The sequence below is a fragment of the Zeugodacus cucurbitae genome, chromosome 6 (genome assembly GCF_028554725.1).
Source record: "Zeugodacus cucurbitae isolate PBARC_wt_2022May chromosome 6, idZeuCucr1.2, whole genome shotgun sequence".
Taxonomy (NCBI): Eukaryota; Metazoa; Arthropoda; class Insecta; order Diptera; family Tephritidae; genus Zeugodacus; species Zeugodacus cucurbitae.
In genome coordinates, this window is record NC_071671.1 from 45,620,150 (window position 1) to 45,642,533 (window position 22,384).

At 37.5% G+C, this 22,384-nt stretch overlaps 1 protein-coding gene across 8 annotated transcripts in view; it reads right to left on the reverse strand.

Annotated features, from left to right (window-relative positions):
* The window catches only part of LOC105209846 (uncharacterized), a 159,268-nt gene that overhangs the window by 88,412 nt on the left and 48,472 nt on the right, over positions 1-22,384 (reverse strand). For 4 of the 8 annotated variants that reach the window (XM_054234474.1, XM_054234475.1, XM_054234476.1 and 1 more), the window contains exon 1: positions 15,671-16,314. The exons of 1 other annotated variant lie outside the window; for it this stretch is intronic. The gene's annotated coding sequence lies outside the window, so the exon portion shown is untranslated. Of the gene's footprint in view, positions 1-15,670; positions 16,468-22,384 lie in introns of those variants that run through there. 3 more of the 8 variants (XM_054234478.1, XM_011180478.3, XM_054234477.1) reach the window with 2 other exon arrangements.

Consider the following 22,384-nt stretch of genomic DNA (forward strand, 5'->3'; position numbering starts at 1 on the left):
GTACCCTCAAACTTATCCGCTTTACAGTTACCTACGATTCCGCGGTGACCGGGTACCCACACGAGTCGGATAGCAAAATAGCTAGAAGCTATTGATAAGGATCTAAGACACTCCTTAACTAGCCTAGAGAGTACTGTCGTCGATTCCAATGCTAGTAGCATCTCTGAGCCTCCCAACGAGGGGAGAGTGGCATTTGAGATTTTATACCTTCTTGTAAATAAGACGAGTTCTGTTTGGGTCATCTCAAATACGGTATTAAGTAATTTTACTTTAACCATAAGGGAATTCGCGTAGATGGGGCCAGCCAGCTGCATGATACCTTGGCCGCTTCTTGTAGCTGCGCAGGTATAATGCCATCTAGTTCGGGTGACTTGAAAGGTTCGGTTGTTAGGTTTACGTTACTTTTCTGGATACGTATTTTTGCAGCAGTATTGAGGAGAGAGTATTTTTAACACAATGTTTCAGTATAATAATCACCTCATCTACTGATTTTTTGCGCAATAGTGAGACTAGGCAATAGATCTGCAATCACATCGCAAAGAACAATCTCGCTGCTAAATACGACAAGATAATATTGGAACTAATAATGGTAGAGGCAAAATTGAGACATGCTATGAGATAATCGAAACGAGCTTTCATAGTAGTTGTAAAGAATCAGTCCTCTCCGTTCCTTTAATTTCATTTTGATCAATAAATGAAACTTGTAATGTTCTTGACCAACTAGGCAAAACCGTTATTGGCTTAAAACTCACTAGATGCAAACAAAAAATTTTATTAAATCAACTCATTTTTAAGCGCAATTAACAGTTATTATCACATTATAGATTAGGATTCCAGATCCTGTCGACATTTGGAGATGGATATATCAATTTTCACGTTTACTTCATTCTACTTTTCTTCTTAATATTATATTATAAAATACTAAACCTTTTTCAAACCAACCACCCTTTCTAACCTTCATAATTATGACCGTGAAATCTAACTTCCAAACCAGTTTTCATTTGGAGGAAATTGAAAGGAAACACCCTCTGATTCGTATGTTGTTGTAATGAAAGCAACAAAAACAAAAACTTTAATAAAATAAACACAAATCTAACTATATTTAGAAACACTTATCTTCAAAAAAATATTTCTTCAGATTTATACTACTAAACAAACAGTAATATTCATAAAATCTTATGGGATGACTAAGCCTATTTTAGACTAATGATAACAAAAACAACAATGTCATCAGTAAATATATACATAAATGCTACTAGAACTGGCTAAAGCGGCGTGCAAATTGTCGAACAGTCGACGCGTCAAGTAACAAGACAAAACGAGGAACAGAACAGCCGACCGACTAAACGACCGCTGGAACGACAGGCAAATCACACTGCATTCATCAACGTCAAGGGCGACCAGCAGGCAATTAGCACGAATACAACAACAACAATACAGCTGAAAAAGTACGAAGACACAACCGTAGGGAGCGTAGTAAATTACGATGAGGAGATACATATGTATGTATATACATTTTACAAATCAGTATTTACTTGTTATAAGGCTGTTACTAAAGCCTTTAAGACACAAAAGTGCTCGAATTGCTTCAAAGTCACCGATTCACCAGCAGCAGCCACGGCCACAGCCCCGATGAGGCATATGAGGCGTTTCAACAGCAACAGTTTGAACGTGTCAAGTAATCATTCAATCCCGATTATTCAGTTATTTGAATTTAAGCTGTATAATTGTGCTTGAGTTTCAATCATTTTGTTGTTGTTGTTATGGTTGATTGTACTTTGCAAACAAATTAAATGTAATGAGCGAAGCTCAAGCATGGTCTCTGCCATGCATACATGTACATGTATACATATATATAGTTATGAATATGTGTGTGTCTATAAACCGCGAAACAGTTGATGAAAACAACATCTTAAAAAAGTTTAATGAATGAGTTTGAATTTATGTTGCCACACGATGAAACTTTTAATTTATTTGAGCGCAAAACAGGTGCAACAATAAACGTATTAAATTAAAAAGAATTAACGGATTAATAATTAATAAGGAGTGGTTTACGAAGTCAGGAAGTCATATAAGAGTCCATAACTCCAATAAGATTCCAGGGGTATCGATATTACTAAACGAACTGTTCCTTCTTGATCTCATACTTTACTAAAAGAACTGTTGTGATACAATTCCCACAACAGCCAGTTCTATTTCTCCGGAATTCTCCTGATTTTTTATGGGGCCAAGGATTGTTTTTTCGACGATCTAACCCTGATATCTCTAGTATTCCAGCATAGCCACTTTTAAATTCATCAAAATTTCTGTAAACTATATTTAAGCTCCACACTGCCGTCTCTTTCTCTCTTTTTCTCGCGGTTTAATACAATATTAAAGAGCATATGTATTCCTCAAGACGGGAGAGATATCTTACTTCATGGATGATACCACAGTTTGACGAATTAAGATAATTTAATGTTTCTATAGAGTATGTCGCAGTATAGCTTATAGCCAATTATATAAGTGGAAGAGCTTTATTCCAAACACTTTTTAAATAAACTTCAACCAAATACTTGCTTACTACTTATTCTATCATGGATCCTATCGTTTAATATTAGCAAAACTCTGGAAATATTTCCTATGAAAAATTTAGGACAAAACTAACACAAAGGAACATTATCTTTCTGATGATAATTTCATGATATCTTTTAGGATTATTCAAGGGTAAATCAAGTATAAAATTCACTAGGAACATATAATATTGATGTAATCTGATATCACTGATGTTAATGACTTAAATAAGTTGTTACTTGGTATGTAATAAATAATACTGTTCAAGACATAACCTCGAAACTGTGTCTACTATCATCTAGTTTTCACCCTTATTGCGAGACTACTGAGTGATTCTTCACTACTGGTGCTATTGTAAGCGTCGATCAATCACACAACCATCCACTGCGAATGCTATTCAAGCACTCGTTTCTCGACAGTTATTATTTAGTCGTTAGAAATTTTTGAATTTTGTCGATCATATTATACAATTAATATGTACTATTCTACTGCGAGTCCAAACTCCCAATAGGGATGAATTTCAGACTTGAAATACCATTTTAAATAATTCATCTAAACATCTATATGAGTCAGTGGGAAATTGGGAAGAAAGGGATTGTCTCACCAAACACTCCGCCGAAAGTAAGTTGCAGATCGTGGACTTTGACAACATCCTATGGATCTACGAAAAAATGCAAATATCGATTTAATATTAATAGCAAATAATATGTAATATCTATATACATATGTACATAAATCCACTATGCACTGAATAAACACCTCACCAAGTTTAAATTTAATTCATTAATTTTACGCAAAACAATTTTTTTTTTACTTTTTAGAATACTGGAAGCGAGTTTCTTACATACTGATTCCTTACAAAAGTGAGGAAGAGAAAGGTGTCCCATGTGTTGGACGAAACTTGGAATAACCAAGCATCCCTTAGTATCAATTGTCTAAAATTCACGCGGAATAAAAACCGAAAGAAATTTCTCTGGTGTAGGACTAAAGTATTTTAGTTGGTCACAGCGATGAAGGTCAAGAAGAATAATATGTTCATTGTAAGCATGTTATGATATTCTCGATTGAGAGCAACACTGTATGTATAACTCACAAAACCAAAGCAAACGAAAATTGATTATCGTTGTGTTATTGAAAGTAAGTAAAAAACAAGTAAGGAAGGGCTAAGTTCGGGTGTAACCGAACATTTTATACTCTCGCAATTTATTTATTTACTTTTTTTTTATATTATATAATACACAATTTGACCAAAAATATTGGTCATATATATTGTATAAAGTCCATTGAAAGTTGGAAACCATAATATTAGGTTAGAAGCACCGAGGTCCTCGTGTTCGATATATGGGGTCTTAAAAACCTATGGTCCGATTTCGGCGATTTTTAGAATGGGGCTGCCACACTATTAACAAAGTATTTGTGCAAAGTTCTGCACCGATATCTTCACTAGTGCTTACTCTATATATTGTAAAGTAAACGATTCAGATTGTCTTCAAAGTTCTGGTATATAGGAAGTAGGCGTGGTTGTGAAGCGATTTGGCCTATTTTCGCAAAATATCATTGGGATGTAAGGAAACTATTACAAACTAAGTTTCATTGAAATCGGTCGAGTAATTCCTGAGATATGGTTTTTGAGCCATAAGTGGGCGACGCCACGCCCATTTTCCATTTTGTAAAAAAATCTGAGTGCAGCTTTCATCTGCCATTTCTTATGTGAAATTTAGTGTTTCTGACGTTTTTCGCTAGTGAGTTAACCCACTTTTAGTAATTTTCAACCTAACTTTTGAATGGGAGGTGGGCGTGGTTATGATCCGATTTCTTTCATTTTTGGACTGTATTAGGAAGTGGCCAAAAAAAAAAGACTGCAGAAAGTTTGGTTTATATAGCTCTATTGGTTTCCGAGATATGTACAAAAAACCTGTTTGGAGGCGGGACCACGCCCACCTCCCCAAAAAATTTACATCTAAATATGCCCCTTCATAGTGCGATCCTTCACACCAAATTTTATTTCCATAGCTTTATTTATGGCTTAGTTATGGCACTTTATGTGTTTTTGATTTTTGGGCGTGGCAGTGGTCCGATTTTGCTCATTTTCGATGGTGCCAAGATAAGTGTGTCAAGTTTCATCAAGATATCTTAATTTTTACTCAAGTTACAGCTAGCACAGACGGACGGACGGACGGACAGACAGATTTGAACTCCACTCTTCACCCTGATCACTTTGGTATATACATATAACCCTATATCTAACTCGTTTAGTTTTGGGTGTTACAAACAACCGTTATGTGAACAAAACTATAATACTCTCTGTAGCAACATTTGTTGCGAGAGTATAATAATAGATGAAATAATCACTTAATACTTTGGAGTACAGCTTAGTTTCAAAGCTCATCAGAATCATGCCACCGCAAGCGAGTTTTCCAAAAGAATTTCGAGCTCGGAGGAATTTTCGAAATGGGAGTGTAAATTTAAATTGAATGGTGGTGCTTAAGAATTGTTATAAATGTGTGTGTATTTATATTTCAGCATGTGCATGAGAATAAGAATGTAATAAACATTTGAAGGGCGGAAATGAGCTAAGGTGTGCTAAGAAATGAGGCAAACTCGTCAAAGTCATCGACAAACTGAACCTTCAAGGAAACTGAAAATAAGAAAAAAAAATTAAAAAGAAAATAAGAACCCGAACTAACGAATAAGAATAAGGAAGAAAAGCGAAGTAAGGAAATTATAACAAAAGGAGGTGAGGCGTGAGCAGACTGCCAACTGGCAAATGCTAAAGTGGAATGGCAAAGCAATTTTGGAGAACATTCACGTAGCAGTTGTTATTGTAAATGTTTTATAGCCGTTATGTAGTGCTCCGATGGTGTACGCAAACACATGAAGAATGGCCAGCACAAGTACAAGCAGGGCAAAGGTGCACACTCTGATATATTTAAAATCCAAAAAGGGCGCAGATACAGATAATTCAATACACACACTCGAACGAAAATTGTGTGGAAAGCAACAAGAAACAAGTCGAATAAATTTAATAAAATGAAGCAACAAACGTTGTAGAGGTTGCAGGCAGCATTTGGTAGCAAGAGTCAGCGGCTGTGAGTGTGCGAAGGACGAAAAAGCAGCCGGAAAATGTACGGAAATAAAAAATGGGAAAGAAACCGAAGAAATGCGAAGCCTGAGCCCAACTGTAATAACAATTGTAAAACCGAACCGAACAACAAATCCAACAATATAAACGAAGTTCCTAAAAAATGTACGGACAGGGGAAGGAGTCACAAATGTGGTATGTGTGTAAGTGGCATGACACCACCGCCAGCCGTTGATGATAAGAGTGGCATAGTCAATGCTGCAAAAGCAACGAGGGCAAAAAAATAAACACAAGACACAACAAAAGAGAAAAAAATATCAAGAAAAACCACAATAACAACAATGAAAAATTTTACAAACGCATACGGAACGAAAATTGCTAGTAAAAAAACGAGAGACGAAGTCACTGCCGAAGTTAAGGCTCAAAAACTAGCGGAGTTTAGCCTCAGGAAAGCGTCGAAAATACGAAGGCGTTCGAAAATCGTGTGCGGTAGGAGGTGAGCGCCAAGCAAATGGACGCGCCAAGCACATCCGAGACACACGGAACAAGGCTCGCTGTGCCACGAATGTGGAGAAACGAAAATTGAAATGAAATAAATTTTATTTCATATCAAAAACAAAAAGACATATTGTGGGAATGCCAACCGGAGAACGCACAGCCAAAGAAACAAGCTACGGACCGTCTGAACGTCCACGAGCTGGACAAGGCATGGCAGAAAGGAAACGTAGGTCGCGACAGTCAAGTAGGCAAGCGCCGAGTCAGCCAGACTGACTACCAAGTGAGTTTGCAACATACTCGTACTGTCGCGCAGACTAGTAAGAGTGGCGAAAGACCGACGGAGCACAGCTAGTGATTGCGAAAAAACAACAACAAAAAAGTTGAGCATGAAAAATGAGTTGATACAAAAAATATACACATTAAATGTGAAAAAAGGCGATTTTAAGTTGTACATATGCAACAATAACAACGACATCAACAGCCATCAGCTACTCCACCAACATTCGTAGCAACTGTAGCGGCATTAAAGTGAGTGCAGAAATTGTGGTTGCAGCCACCACAGCCATAACCTCATCGCCCGACCACCTTGCCTGCCTTCGATGTGCATGTGCATATGAAATGCGCAACAACAACGCCAACGAACGAAGAAACGATCGAACGAACGAATGAACAGGCATACGAGTGACATGGATAAATGATTGCCCGGCCAGGTGAAGTTGGTGCGCTAACTGACTAGCCAACTGTCTAGGCTGGCTAACTGGCTGCCCGGTTGGTTGGTTGGCTGTTTGGTAACTCCGTTGGTTGGTTGGCTATGGACATATGAGAGACGTCCAACAGACGCGCATAAATAAAAATAACTAATTATAATTACCCAAAACAACAATTCATATTGCTTACTACCCGCAATCGAAGGCGCAGCGCCAGCACGCGATTCCATAACAAACGCTGAGAAACTACGCTCAAACTACGGCGCGGCGTTGTAAATCAAAATGTAGCAATGAAATGAAATTCGTTGGATTTCAATTAAGTTTAGTAGTCGTTGTGGCTTTCACACTGCATTTTGTTACAGTAAAAGTACCGTTAACAATGTAAAAATACGCTTTGTTGACACATTTGACAAAAGTTGAGGGTGAGCGAGGGCACTTTGCGCAACCGTGTGAACGATAAATAATCGAAATTATTATTATGTTTGCGTGTGAAGACCGAACTCTCTGAAATTGACTGTACCACAATGTATACAGGGACGTCCTTATTGTCGATTAAAAGTTTTCGTTACTGTAGCAGCATAAAACATTATTCGAAAGAGTTTATGGGAATGCAGATCTGGGTGTAGTTCTTAAAGATACTTATATAAATTCAGAGCCTTGAAATGTCTCTGGTCGGAAACGGAATTTTTGCGAACTTTCGTGAATTTTTAAGGTAACATTTTAAGTAATTCTTTGAACAACTAAAACCTGCCCGGTTGCAAGATCCTTTTGGCCTAGATTGGAAGTCAAGAAGTCGGCGCAACTACGTACATTTAAAAAGGCCCCCTTGCATACATGCAATGAGGCTAGGAATCCTGCCGGACACAATCTAGCATATCTGAATGAAGGAAGGCGAGATGGAAACATCTAGTAATTTCATATTATACAGGCCAGCGTTAGACTGTATAGATATTAGCAGCATCATACGATTTGTAATAGGCTCAAAGCGCTTCGGCGCTACGGAGCCTTTAGCTGGTCAAGTGCGATCCATCGCGACACCTGGCGCGAGGATCAGCTTTTGAACCTAACCTAACCAGGTAACCTTACTTACTTATAGAGTAAATTTTTGGTAGGTCCAAGTCCGCAAGATCTTTAGAATATAGAAGTTATTAGTAACGAATCGGTTTCGAATCTTCAAACAGCTATCTTTCGAAATCTTTCGAAGTCCTGAAAGAATAAGATGTTACTCTCATATCTGTTTCTAACAATAAGTTTCAGAGTATATTGATGGCTGACTGCATCTGAATGCTATCTATGGTCAACAAGTTTTAGCCATAAGGAAATTTCAATCTAAAAATATATGCTTTGTGCAGGCATTTTGAAAGTGTTAAAGGTTGGAAATTATATAAGGAAGCTAAAACAAAGTACTTGTATACACCAATCACATGTTTTTTTCAATTAAACAAACTTTGTACTTTAATTCACGCTCACCACTCTTCAACGCCTTAAATTATGCAAGCTGTTTAACCAAACATAAGGTCAAAACTCATTCACTCAAAAACTTTAAGTAAATGCCATATTGTGTTTGTTAAAACATTCCATGCGTGCCAAAGCGCCACATTTCACAGAATTTAACTGAAGTGGATTTATATATGTAAGTATTTTCTATGTACCATGCAATATGTTTAGTTCTCTGTTTATAAACTACACGTCTGCAGGTGTCAGTGACCTCATGCACTACACAGACTAAGGGAAATGAATATAAATGGCAATACATACATATTACCAAGAACAGAGACAGATTTCTTTATAAATGTATGTATGTAGATTTCATACATAAGTAGGGTTATGGAAGCCAGCTAACAGATGACGCCATCCAGATGAATAGAAGATAAATTCCATATGAAGGGGTTAAACGAAGAATAATAATAAGTATAATAAAAGCAATGATATAGCATGGCAACTGCTTAGAGAAAGTCGTGTATGTAGTTATTTAGCATGAAAGTCATAATCATCATTTCCTCTAACTTCACGGCATAGGACCTCAGAAATAAATACGCAAATATTATTCTCAAATCTTGTAAGTGTAATTTTCGAAAAACAACGAACAAATTGAGAAGTTCGTTCCAAAAGCAAAAAAAATTAAAATAATCGAAATTAATACACTTAAAGAAAAAACTTATTAAAATGTAATCTTAAACTACCTTAAAAACTTTTACATTGCGGATGATATTTACACTTCAATTCGTGTTTTGGAGACTCCTTTTGATTTTCAACGATTGATCCACTAGTAGATCATATACATATGTATGTGTTCTTGGTAATAAGATGATATGACGTTGTTCATGTAGCAGAACACGGGTTTTCCCAGCTACGATATTTGGTCAAGCAACACCAAAAGCTCCGTCAGGATCGGGAAGGACCTCTCCGAGCCATTCGATACCGAAGGTGACTCGCTATTGTGTGACTTCCTTAACCTGATGCTGGAAAAAAATAAAATAATAGGAAATAGCCGCAGAGCTAAGGTACAATCTTCTACAAGAGTGTACAGCTGCTGGCGTACGCCGATGATATTGATATCATTGGAAACCACACCCGCGCCGTTAGTTCTCTTTTTTTCCCGCCTGGATAAGGAAGCGAAGCGAATGGGTCTGGTGATGAACGAGGACAAGACGAAATATCTCCTGTCATCAAACAATCAGTCAGCGCACTCGCGTCTTGGCTCCCACGTCACTGTTGACAGCCATTGTAGATAATTTCGTTCATCTGGAAACAGCAATAACAATGTAAGCTTGGAAATCCAACGCAGAGTCACTCTTGCCAACAGGTGCTACTTTGGACTGCGTAGGCTATTGAAAAGTAAAGTCCTCTCTCGACGAACAAAAACTGAACTTTACAAGTCTCTCATCATTTCCGTCCTACTTTACGGTGCAGAAGCGTGGACGATGTCAACATCCGATGAGGCGACACTGGGAGTTTTCGAGAGAAAGGTTTTGCGGAAGGTTTATGGTCCCTTAAACATTGGCGACGGCGAATACCGCAGACGATGAAACGATGAGCTGTACGATTTATACGATGACATTGACATAGATCAGCGAATAAAAAACAGCGGCTACGCTGGCTGGGTCATGTTGTCCGAATGGGCGAAAATGCTCCAGCTCTGAAAGTGTTCGATGCAGTACCCGCTGGTGGAAGCCGAGGAAGAGGGAGACCTCCACTCCGATGGAAGGATCAGGTAGAGAAGGACCTGGCTTCACTTGGTGTAACCAATTGGCGCCAAACCGCCAAAATGAGAGATGCGTGGCGCGCTGTAGTGGTGACTACGCACAAATACTATAATTATTGTATTCTAAAAATCGTCGAAATCGGACCATAGGTTTTTAAGGCACCTTATATCGAACACGAGGAAAAACCACACGTGGTGGCTATAGCGGTGACTACGCCAGTCAAGAAGAAGAAGAAGATTCTTTATTTGACATTATCTATGAGAAATGCTGAAGTTACTTATATCATTCCGACACTCCATTTCGTTTTCATCAGCACAAGAACAAATTATATAGGAAACGATTTTCGAACATACAAGAAGCTGCTGATAAAATATATTAAGTATTAGGGTTTTGAAAAGACTGTTTTCTTGGGATATAAACTACTACTTTATTCCAACTGGAAAATGAACGAAACATTTCTTGAACACCTCCCATTTGCTATGACACGCCTCTTTTTATACCAACATCAAACTTAAAACAATTTACAAATTGAGTTAGAGTTTCTTCGTTGGAATTCGGATAACATGCACAGCGTTTAATACATACTTAATAGTACATAGATACATATTTATATGCAAGCCACAAAAGCTCTTGAGCAGGGCCCGTTGCTACTTTGTAACATAGCTGGTATTAGGGTGAACTACGTATAAATTTTCTGCTCCGCATACCTTTTCTATTTCTTTTTTGCAAGTTATCTTTCACGAAAATAAATGAATTTTTATTTTTGCTCAAGCTTTCAAACATACATATGTATGTATATGTATATATGTATGTAAGTATTTATATGTGAAGCCTTCAAATTTCATTTTAAACCGAAAATTCGACATTTCCCAGCAGCCCGAAACTGTATTATTGATTTGGCATCGAAAGGCCGAAAAGTGGTGAGGCCTATGTAAAGATGCCAATAAATGAACACACACATGGACATACACATACACACATACTCGTGCATGTGATTTGCAGATGAATTTGGCGATTGGTTGAAATTGACTGATTTGTTTTCTGTTCGCTATTTTCTTTTATTTTTATTTTTTGAAATTTCATAGAGCAGCAGCTCTCAATGTTGTCTACGGCGGGCGTATTGCCTCATTTTTCATAGTTTCCATTTTTATCGCACAGAAATACAGCCACAGGCATAATCTTACGTGCATACATACATATATATATGGATGATTGCTGAGTTTGATTGCTGGCATGAATAAGTTTTCGCCCAAATTGGCAATGTTGTAACATGAAAAATAAAATAAAATCTACAACAAATAAAGAATTGCTTATCTTTGCTCAAGTTAAGGGAAATTTTTTTACTCGACAAGCAAATGCTTGTACTTTATTTACTTTTTATAATAAGAACTAAATGCCAAAAATGCTTCTCTGGGGAATCCAGGAAGTAATTACAAACTGTAGAGAGGCGTTTTCAAGCCCATTAAATAAGCATAGACTCATTATGAAGCGTTAGTTAGTTAGGGGACCTTTAGGCGTGAAGGCCACTGTAATACAATGAATAAAAGAAATATTGAGAGGGATAAAAAAAAAAAAAAAAAAACAAACAACGGAACTTCTCTAACTAGAATCACCATAATCCACAAAAAAAACTTAGAGTTAGAGAGACTTCCGAGTTACAGAAGGTAATTTGTATGAAATTTGACTTCTATTGCCAATTCAATAGTTCGAATTATGGAGAACTTCGAGTTAGAGCAGTTCGAGTTATGGAAGTTCAACTGTATTTGTTAGAGTCAATATGGTCTGAAATGGCACAAACTTAATTCCTCAAGTCTGATCACATTCCCGTTTGATTATGCGAACATTGGGAAGTTTGCAAAACAATAAGATGTTTAATAAAATATGAAAATGGTGATTGCGCGAACTATACGAAGCCAATTAAGAATATATAATTATTCCTACAAAGAATATAGAAAAATAGAAATACGACATTGTGGTGAGCTCCTTGAAATCCATATAGATTTAAGATTTATAAATATTTAAAGTAAAGCTAATAGGCAGACGAAAATGGATCAACAACTGTAAAGATACTTGTGTTGATCCTATGTGACTTGATATCTCCAAAACGACTAGCTGAATTTCACTTCTCTGCTAAAAAGCCAGCTTAACAAAATGGTTTGTTAATCAAATAAATTTTTTTTTTTGGATCTCACCTAAACAGCTGAAACCACAGGTTCTTAAAGCCGCCAAGAACTCCTAAGTATCTATTGTAAGGACTCTTACATATGGACAAGGTCCTTTGAGTCTGTCACTAATTTGTTGGCTTATTTCGAAACTAGCCAATTCGCCTGGTTCTACGGAGATGCTTCAGCCACAGTCTTTCGAAAATAGGATAACAGAGGAAAAAAATACTATAAGTTTATACATCTCATTTTACATACGACTTTGGTGATTTGACACCTCTTTGTCCGAATGGACCTCCTGCGTTCCACTTTGGGCCACGCATGTGTTAGTTATTGATCAACGCTTATTGAACTCTCGAGAGGTCCATAGAACGAGCTCTAGAACCAAAGAGGGCAATGGAACGCTAACTCCTTTCCACCTTGATGAAGTGAGGACACCTTTTTGCACGCTCATCGGCTCTACAGTTTCAAACGAATCCGATATGACTCAGCACTTAAACGAGTCTGATAATGAAACAGCTTGACTTTAGAGATTTAGAGAGATTCGAAAGAGATTTAACGAAGGTTTTATGAAAACCTATCTTACATTAAAGTCGGAAAGTGATAGGGACTTTGCGAAGCTTATTATTCAAGCTTTCCATGAGTGGGAATATAAAAATTAACGAGAAATACAATAATAGTAGCGACCCTGTCATAGTGAACTTTTTGCGAGCAAGCCAGTAAGCAAGCGAGGGTTGCAATCGTCCACAATAGTATGACTGCATACATACATATGTTGTTCCCCGCAAGCTGCAAATGTCCAGGTGTAGGTGTATATGTGTGTGTTTATGTATGTTTGAATTTTGTATTTGTATTTGTTGTCCTCGTAGCTCATTGTAAAATGGCACCTTAGTCCAAAGTTCTTCGCCACAAGTAGCGAAACTTTTGCAAAGGTACAACAAAAGCGTTAAGCCCACACAATGGCGCAGCAGCAACAACAACAAAAACAACAGCAACAACAAGAGTAGTAACAATAGCAACGTAACTGCCGCATTAATCACAAACAACGCCAACAAAAACAATCCAAGGAGAAACGACTCCGTGGAACACAGAGAACAAATGTACAACAGCAACAACACAGTAAATGAAGAACAAACAATACAACTCTGCAAACCAGGCGCAGCAACCAGCATGCAGACCAGAGCATGGCAACCAACCCATCAAACATTTATTTACAGTCCAAAGCCAACCGAGATTCCGAACATTGCAACAAATTTCTGTTTGATAAACTATATATACTTATATACTTCGAAAGCTTTGTTGTTATTGTTTTTTATACAAAAACACCGATCAATCACACAATTCAATATTTCAGTAGCTTTTGTTGTTGGAATTTTCACCCGATTGGGGGTGTTTTGACTGTGCCACGGCATTGTACTCGATGTTTATCGATATATATACCAATATTCCTTTTACAGAAGCTTTTGTCTCAGCTTTGAATTCTTTTTGTGTTGCCTTAACGAAAAGGTTCAATTGCAATTCAAACAACTTTGTCGATTTTAAACTCTTTCACGCCTTCAAGCAACAATTTGGTTGCTTGTTTATATGTACGTATGGATGTGGGTGTAAAATTCACACCTGTACTTTTGTAAACCAAATTGTTGCGCAAATACAAGCGTTACACAAAAGCTTCGACGAGAAAAAAGTCACTTTATTTGTATTACTGGAAGAGAATTGTAATGTGCTCGACCATACTGCCGTCGTCAGGAGCCCAAATTGGCGATATAATTCCTTTCAGTGCCATAACAGATCTGTTGGCTCTGCACACACATTTAAAACCACTGACCAAAGCGATTTTAGCTACAGTATCAACAGATGGACCACTAAGGTTAAACCCATAGGGCTACAAAGGAGTTGTAGTATTCAAGTTCCTCGACTTTGCAAGATGTTCAGCAACAAGTCGAGCATTACTTTACTTCTTCCTCCCTTTCTTCCCTTGAACAACCAAAGTTCTATTGAAATAAAAGTTCGACCCAGAGTGGCAACTTATTATTGCTCATCTGCCTAGATTCTCTTATTGACTTACAGATTATTCCCAGTAATATCCATGTTCTATATCAAAATATGCTTCGAACCATTTTTGGCATGATCTATGTTCTCCAATGGTTAATGGCTATCTAAAGGCCCTAACAAAAGTCTCTAGGTAATCAATGAACCATTGAATCTTGAAATCCACCTAATATTTGATGAATTATTGAGCTCATACTTGTTCTAAATAAACTTCACAAGTCATATGAGGCTAAGATGTATAATACATCAGAAAATTTGCTCGAAGAAGGATTAAGATTTGCATAAAAAGTTTAGAATTAAATAATTCTTATTAAATTTTTAAATATTATTTATTACAATATATTCAAAAGTCCCATTAGATCGGGCGACATCCACATTGTTTTGTGCTTTGTTACAGTTAGATTTTCTTAATCCTAAAGTCAGTCAACTTGGCGTATTCCTAATATGTGTTCCCGATTATAGAAACATCCCTAGCAAGAGGACCAGTTGTTCACGACAAGGTCGCGAAACGAATAGGTCTGTTAGACACAGTCAGCAGAAGCTCTAATTGAGCTTAGAGTAAATATCTCAAGAGATGGGTCCCTATATCCAACTATGAGATAATCGATTTGAACCAAATAACAATATAAGGCTGTCATAACGAATACCTCAAGAAAAAGTATACAGACATGCAGTCACTACATCAGGTTACATCCAAACAGGCCGTACTGCGAATTCTAGTGGAACAGTTGTCAATTTACTCTCAAATTGGCAGCTTTGTACTCATGTAAGACATAAGACGGAATAATTAAGAACACTAGTATAACTAACGTTTCAAGGCTGGCATATTAAAATGTCGCTTCTTGCGTTAATTCCGTTCGAGAAAGAAGACTGCAAATACAGGTTAAAGTAAATATAATCAAACAATCTGTGATTCCGCGTATAACTCCAGCGATCTTCAACTTTCTGCTGGGTAAGCCAGAGTGACATTGGTCACAGATCAAACTCAACTGAACACAGATGTCGCTGTGACTTGAACTACTAATATCACCATTACTCTCTGGTTAATGTTGTCAATAAACAAATTATTAAGGGATTCAAAACAAAACAGCAGAGTCTACTATATACACATAGGGTTCATTGCACTTTTCTACAATGATCAACAAAACAAAAACTGGGATCCAAAATTTTTAATAATCCCGCTGATATGAATATCGAAATCTATCGTTTTAAAGCACTTTGGTATCCATACTAGGGGTAATAACACTCAAAGCGAATCCAGTAATCCCACCTTTATGTGTGGTCAGTGATTGCAGACAAATACTTATAAATGCAGCGAAGAGGCGCCACACAGCGCCTACCTATTTCAGAAACAACGCTCACTTATAGACTCACATTGAGCGCGAATACTCATACGACGATACCATTACTTACGAAGTAAACCAGCAGCGAAATATTACAGCAACTTTACGAAGTAATTGTCAATAAATCCAGAATTTGTTTTCAGACAAATTCAAATACAATTGCTGGAGAGTAATCATTACATTATTGCCGACGTGCAAATCCAAAATAATGCACGAGTGTGCCGAGAAAACGTGAACACTCACTATTACCGTTAGATAGGTACGAGTATTTATGTTTCGCTCACTTTAGTGTTTTCGCACGGCACTCAGCTGCATCCATGGGAGATACTTAAATACACGAATTGATATTAAACCGATTTGATTTTGTTTTAATTAGTATTATTTTTATTGTGTTTTTTCTAGTTTTATACGTTCTCACGCGCGCTCTCGCAATCTAATTTACGCTCCCACCATTTTGGGCGCTAAATTGCCGGCAATAAACAACAACACGAGGAATACTAAAACAAAATTCGAAAAAAAAACACAAAATCGCGCGGACACACGACTGACTCGTAATACACGACGAACGACTCTCAGTTGAATATTTGTTGTTTTTGTATTTTATTTAAACGCTTTTCTGCTGCGAGTCTGGCGATTATTGCCTGCAAAAATGCGCTAATACGGAAAATTCTAATTTTCTTGCTGCTTACGCGCCGAATTACCGAACAAAACTAAATGTGACATGGCCACGAAGAGCAGACCAGGCCGAATCGAGGGAGAACGCAGCAACAGCAACAGCAACACTGGCTTGAACAACAACAACAGCAATAATAAAATATATAAACATACACACAGACGCATGTAATCAACAGCATAAATGGCAATGCAATACAATAACAACAACAACGTGGTGATATTACAATAAGTCGTAACAAACAACAGCAACAACAACAATAACAACGTTGTAATAAGCAACAGCGCTGCCAAAAAGTATCCTAGTCCCCCTCAGTGGCAGCAGTGGTTGCCAGCAAGTCGGGCGCAGTCGGCTCCAATACAATAACAATAACAACAACAGCAGCAACAACAACAATAGCGTTAGCAAGCAAGCTAGTCAAAGCAAGCCAATGAATTCATACATATAAAGCAGTCTTGCGGATAGACATACAAACGGCCCACCGCCACCAACAACAACAACAATGAAGATATGTTAAAGTGCAAAAAAAAAGCAGCAACAACAACTGTTAAAAAGTTAAAGAAATGGCAGCATGGGAACAACTAACAGCAACAAGCAGCGCCGCTCGCTGTCTCAGTTTGTGGAAATTTAAAAGCCAGCGAGAAAGAAAAATCAGCAGATGCCAGAAAAAGTGGGGGAAGCCAACAGCACAACGGCTTGGTGAGCATAACAGAGCGACGATGGCAGCGATGTCGACGTTGGTGATGGCGTTGTGGTGAATGGGAAAAGGAATGTCGACGGCGATATGCGATTTATACGAATATGTGCATGCATGCACATATGAGTCGGTTAATATATACATATATATGTACATTTGTGCATATGTATGCAATGGTGTGCAGCATGTAAGTAGTGTATGATTTCTGCAAATACCAAAATAAACAAAAAAGCGTGACAATAATGTACAGTACTCAGAAATGGCGTTGTATAAATAATCTTGCCCTCACGTACATACATATGTGTGAGTGTTTATATGACTGCGTGTGTGTGCGGTCAACTCAAATCATGCGAATGTGCACATTTGTCCAATCAACGGACAAGTTCACCGCCTCAGAAGCGCAAAATAATAGCATTAAAATATGATAAATGTCTTATAGGTCAGGATGTGATGAGTAGTTTTTAAATTGTTTAAATATTTAATTAATGTATTGAATTAAAGAACGATGGGTTTCAGTTCTAAAAGCAAAAAGTGAAATATGTAGTAAACTTTTTATTAAATATAAGAATAAAAGCATTAAGGAGTCAGGTGGATTTCAGAGACTAAAAGCTTAAAAAATTAAGTATATCCAAAATACATATTTAAATAGTATTTAGTAAAATTTGTATTTAAAAATTTTGAAGACTCAGCCGTTGGCACCACACTTCCCAAGACGTGCACAAAAAAGGCTTTCCCGTGGACATCATAATCTGGAACTCATGATAAGTTCATCTAAACAATAAACTAAAACAAGTAAGTTTGGGTGTAACCGAACATTTTATACTCTCGCAATTTATTTATTTAACTTTATTTATATTATATAATATTTTCCACTTTGTAAAAAAATCTGAGTGTAGCTTCTATCTGCCATTTCTTATGTGAAATGTAGTGTTTATGACATTTTCTTTAGTGAGTTAACCCTCACCCACTTTTAGTAATTTTCAACCTAACCTTTGTATGGGAGGTGGGCGTAGTTATGATCCGATTTCTTTCATTTTTGGACTGTATTAGGAAGTGGCTAAAAAAACGACTGCAGAAAGTTTGGTTTATATAGCTCTATTGGTTTGCGAGATATGTACAAAAAACTTAGTAGGGGGCGGGGCCACGCCCACTTTTCCAAAAAAAAAATACATCCAAATATGCCCCTTCATAGTGCGATCGTTCATACCAAATTTTATTTCCATAGCTTTATTTATGGCTTAGTTATGGCACTTTATGTGTTTTCGGTTTTCGCCATTTTGTGGGCGTGGCAGCGGTCCGATTTTGCTCATTTTCGAAAGCAACCTTCCTATGGTGCCAAGAAATAAGTGTGCCAAGTTTCATGAAGATATCTTAAATTTTACTCAAGTTACAGCTTGCACAGACGGACGGACGGACAGACAGACATTCGGATTTGAACTCCACTTTTCACCCTGATCACTTTGGTATATATCTAACTCGTTTAGTTTTGGGTGTTACAAGCAACCGTTATGTGAACAAAACTATAATACTCTCTTTAGCAACTTTGTTGCGAGAGTATAAATATTTCGGTTGCAAATGGAAAAATCTAGCTAATGAACGAAGGAAAAAAACACACTTTTTGGTCAAATTTTCGGTATATATTGGTATGAAAAATAGTTGTAATAAAAATTAAAACATTCTTCGTTCATCTAGGTGATTTTATTTCAAAAATGTGCGCAAATCTCCTTAAACTTAAAAAATCGGGTTTATTGATAACTACAGAGAAACCCCTCCGGACATCGGACAAAAATCGCTCAGCTGTGTCCGTCCAAGAGAGGTTTTACTGTACATGGTATATTACACTGATCCGAATTTGGTTATTTAATGACCACTTCAAGGTCATAGCCAATTAATTTTGAAAAGCAGTTCAATAAAGCCTGAATCAGAAGTATCAATCTATGGGAGATTTATTATATAGTCGCCTGACCTTTCAAATTTCCAATACTTGCCTTCTATTCGTAACGAATAACAAAATTATAAAACCGCATATCTGTTTTACAAGAAAATTCACCTCCGAAGTACATATGCACATGTTTTAAAGGCCCGAAGTATGTTATAATCGTCTGACATGATCGGTTCCAATAACTAATGAAATTAGTAGCTTCCGTCTTTACGGAGTCTACATATGAGCCTTTTGTCATCACAATGAATCGGCACATTTTGCTGTCCCAGTGGATTACTTCCTGGCACTTGTCGACAGGATCAACTGAACCTAACTCTTACATCAAAATTCAGTCATATTTTTTCAAAACTGAGAGATTAGTTGGATTTTTGTTTTTAAGATGGATAGTCATACATAGTTAGAGCTCCTTTCTCATAATTCTGGCACAATATTTACTAAGTCCACTTCTTTACCTTTTGTGTACAAACACAAGACCACTTGGTTCTTATATGAAATGATCAATCATATGTTTTCCTGGATCAGATAATAGATATGGCATCGATTAAGATTATCAGAGACCTCTCTTAAGTAAGCTTTTTTTCCAACATAAGATTTAAGTTATTATTCTTTCGTGAATGAAATCAATAAAAAAATGGAATCAGTTGGAAGCAGTGTTTATACAATAAATATAATATAAAGAAAGTCGACAGACTTTCTAATATCCAATTATAGCTGAGTCTTATTGACAGTGATTGTAATTCTACATTGAATATTGTGGAATTGTAGCTTAAACTCATTATAAACCGATCAACTCACCCACATTTTAGTAGTGACTTCTATAAGGTTGGTCTAAAGTTTGAAAGACAGCAGCCATTTTAATATTTTTTTCACTGCATTCGGTCTTAGTAAGACTTGCTTAGGCAAAATTAGGACAAGGTCTAAGGACAATACATATTGAAAAATGTTCTTTTACATAAGAGAACAGTGAATTTTCTTTTTATTAAGGATTAATAAGATTGTGGCTTTATTAATCATGAAAGAAAAGACCATTGGTTTCAGCTGGAAGACAATAATGATGGCTATAGTTCCAGTTCCAAGCTATATGTCTAGAACCATGAGGACACTGGCCAGTTCCTTTATAAAAGCTCTAAATGATTCTAACTAAATCTTTGCCAAAGTGCTTAAGTTACTTAATTCAGAGAAAAGAAATGTATAGCAGCTTTGACGACATAACTCTGAGACCTTTCCTTCTTTACGTAAGATATTTGAAGATCTCACGTCCCTCAATGGTTACCCAATACTTTCTTTCCCAAATGTTAGGGATTGTATAAAACTTGCAAAAGGGGATATAAAGCAGGCGTTAGACTTAAGGATACTTTCACTACGGCATGCGGAACTCAATTAAAATTTCGCTAAAGGTATTTAAAAACTATTATCCGTGCTCTAAACATTTTGTTAGTTTAAATAAATTTTATAATCAGAGTTTGAAAGCAAGCGACACACAGTGCGACCACAACAAGTTAAAGGGACAACGCCGATTAAAGTGGCGGCCGAGCATGAGCGCAGTGAAGCAGGGCGGAAGTGCATACATATGTACTCGTACATACGTAAACTAATAATAAAATAAATGCAACAAACCACAATGGGAATGGTAGAAAATGGAACACATGCAATGGCAATGAAGACGAATGAAGCGTAGTTAGTAGCGGAAGAAGGCGAAGAAGAAGACAGGCTACTGCAAAGCGCAGCAGAACTGGAAGAGCAAGAGAAAACGAACTCCAAAAGCTTGAGCACTCTGCAGCACGATAACACTGAGGCAGGACCGTTGGTAAGGCAGGAGGGGGAGTGTTGTTGTGACAGCTGGCAGAACGCAAAAGACAGTTGGGCATAAGAACTACAACAACAACATTAAGCATTGCAACAACTGCAAATGATTGTGTTTGTAGGTATGTAATATATGTGGTAGTTTAAGCAGGCAGCCAACGAAGGCAGCGACAACAACAACAATACCAGCCAATATGAATAAATGGATGTGGAATATGCGAGACACAAACACCTACAGCAACAACAACAAGAACAACAAATACCAATGTAAAATTTGTGGAATTGGCGAGTTGGAAAAACAACAACAACTCCAAAAGTCTATATGGAGTACACCCGTTCATGATGATGATGATACTCGTAGTTGGTGCAACGATTGAGGTGAGGTGAGATGAGGAGCACACCGGCAAAGCAAAATGCCGAGTAGCGGCGCAGGACAATGCAATCAAATAACGGCAGAGGTGAGCAAAACGGCATGACAAGAGCGTCACTGAGTTTGTGGCATGCAACATACAAGGAAATCGGCACTGGAAATTCGAGTGAGGCGCGGTGGCGGCAATTACAGCCCAACAGACAGACAGTGGTAGTCGAGCGGCGACTGGAGTACGTGTGGAGTTCACTGAAGTAGAACAGGAGTAGAATGAAGTGCAGCGATGAGTAAACGAGTGCAACAATAATGTATTAGTGGTGGTTATGATGATGGTGGTGAACAAGTGTGGTGGCATGGTGGCTTCGGCGTAGTCGAATTCGTGTGGCAACGCAGGAAGGCGACAATGCAGAATAACACAGCGGTGTTGGTGGTGTAGTGTGGTGGAGTAGGCAGCAGCAGGAAATGAAGATGCGCTTCATACCAACAAAACACACATACATACATACATATATACATGCGCGTGGAGGCGCTCCAACTTGGCAGTGACAACGATGAAGTGCACTGTGGTTGACATACATACAGACAAAAGTAAATACTTGCGCATATTATATGCTGGAGGTGAACTACAGCAACGTGTAACAACAGCAAAAGTACTCTAGCAACAACTTACGAATATAATGGGGCAAGTGGCAAGTAAATGTGGCATGAACCCGTTGCAAGCGGCAAACAAAATAGTACAAAATACAGCGGAGTGGCGTGTAAGCAACAACAACAGCGATGAATTTATGGCAAGCTGGCAACCAGCAATATAAAACTAACAACAACAACAATATTACTTTTACTAGTTGTAGTGCTATTGGCACAAAATAAATTGATACACAATTTTCGGAATATTTTTTTCACTCACAAATTTAGTGCAAGTGCAACAAAGTGGAGAAGGGGGTGAAGGAGCAGCAGATAAAGGTAATAGTAGTAACTCTGAAATAAAGGAGTGGAAAGAAATATTTTTTTTTTTATTTTGTTAGTATAGAGTTGAAGTTAATTACAGTTGAACTTCCCTAACTCGAATCACTATAGTCCACAAAAATACTACGAGGCAGAGAGGCATAAATCCAACACCGGAGAAGTACATGTTTTAAGAACCACAAGGAGAGCCATGATACAGATGGATTGATGAAAACGTCGAACCGAACTATCGATGACAGCAACCAGATACTTTGGTAAAGTCGATGTATAAAAAGAGTTATTAGCTGGTCTTCACTTTTGCAGAAACAATTCTGAAAGTTTGCTATATATGTATAG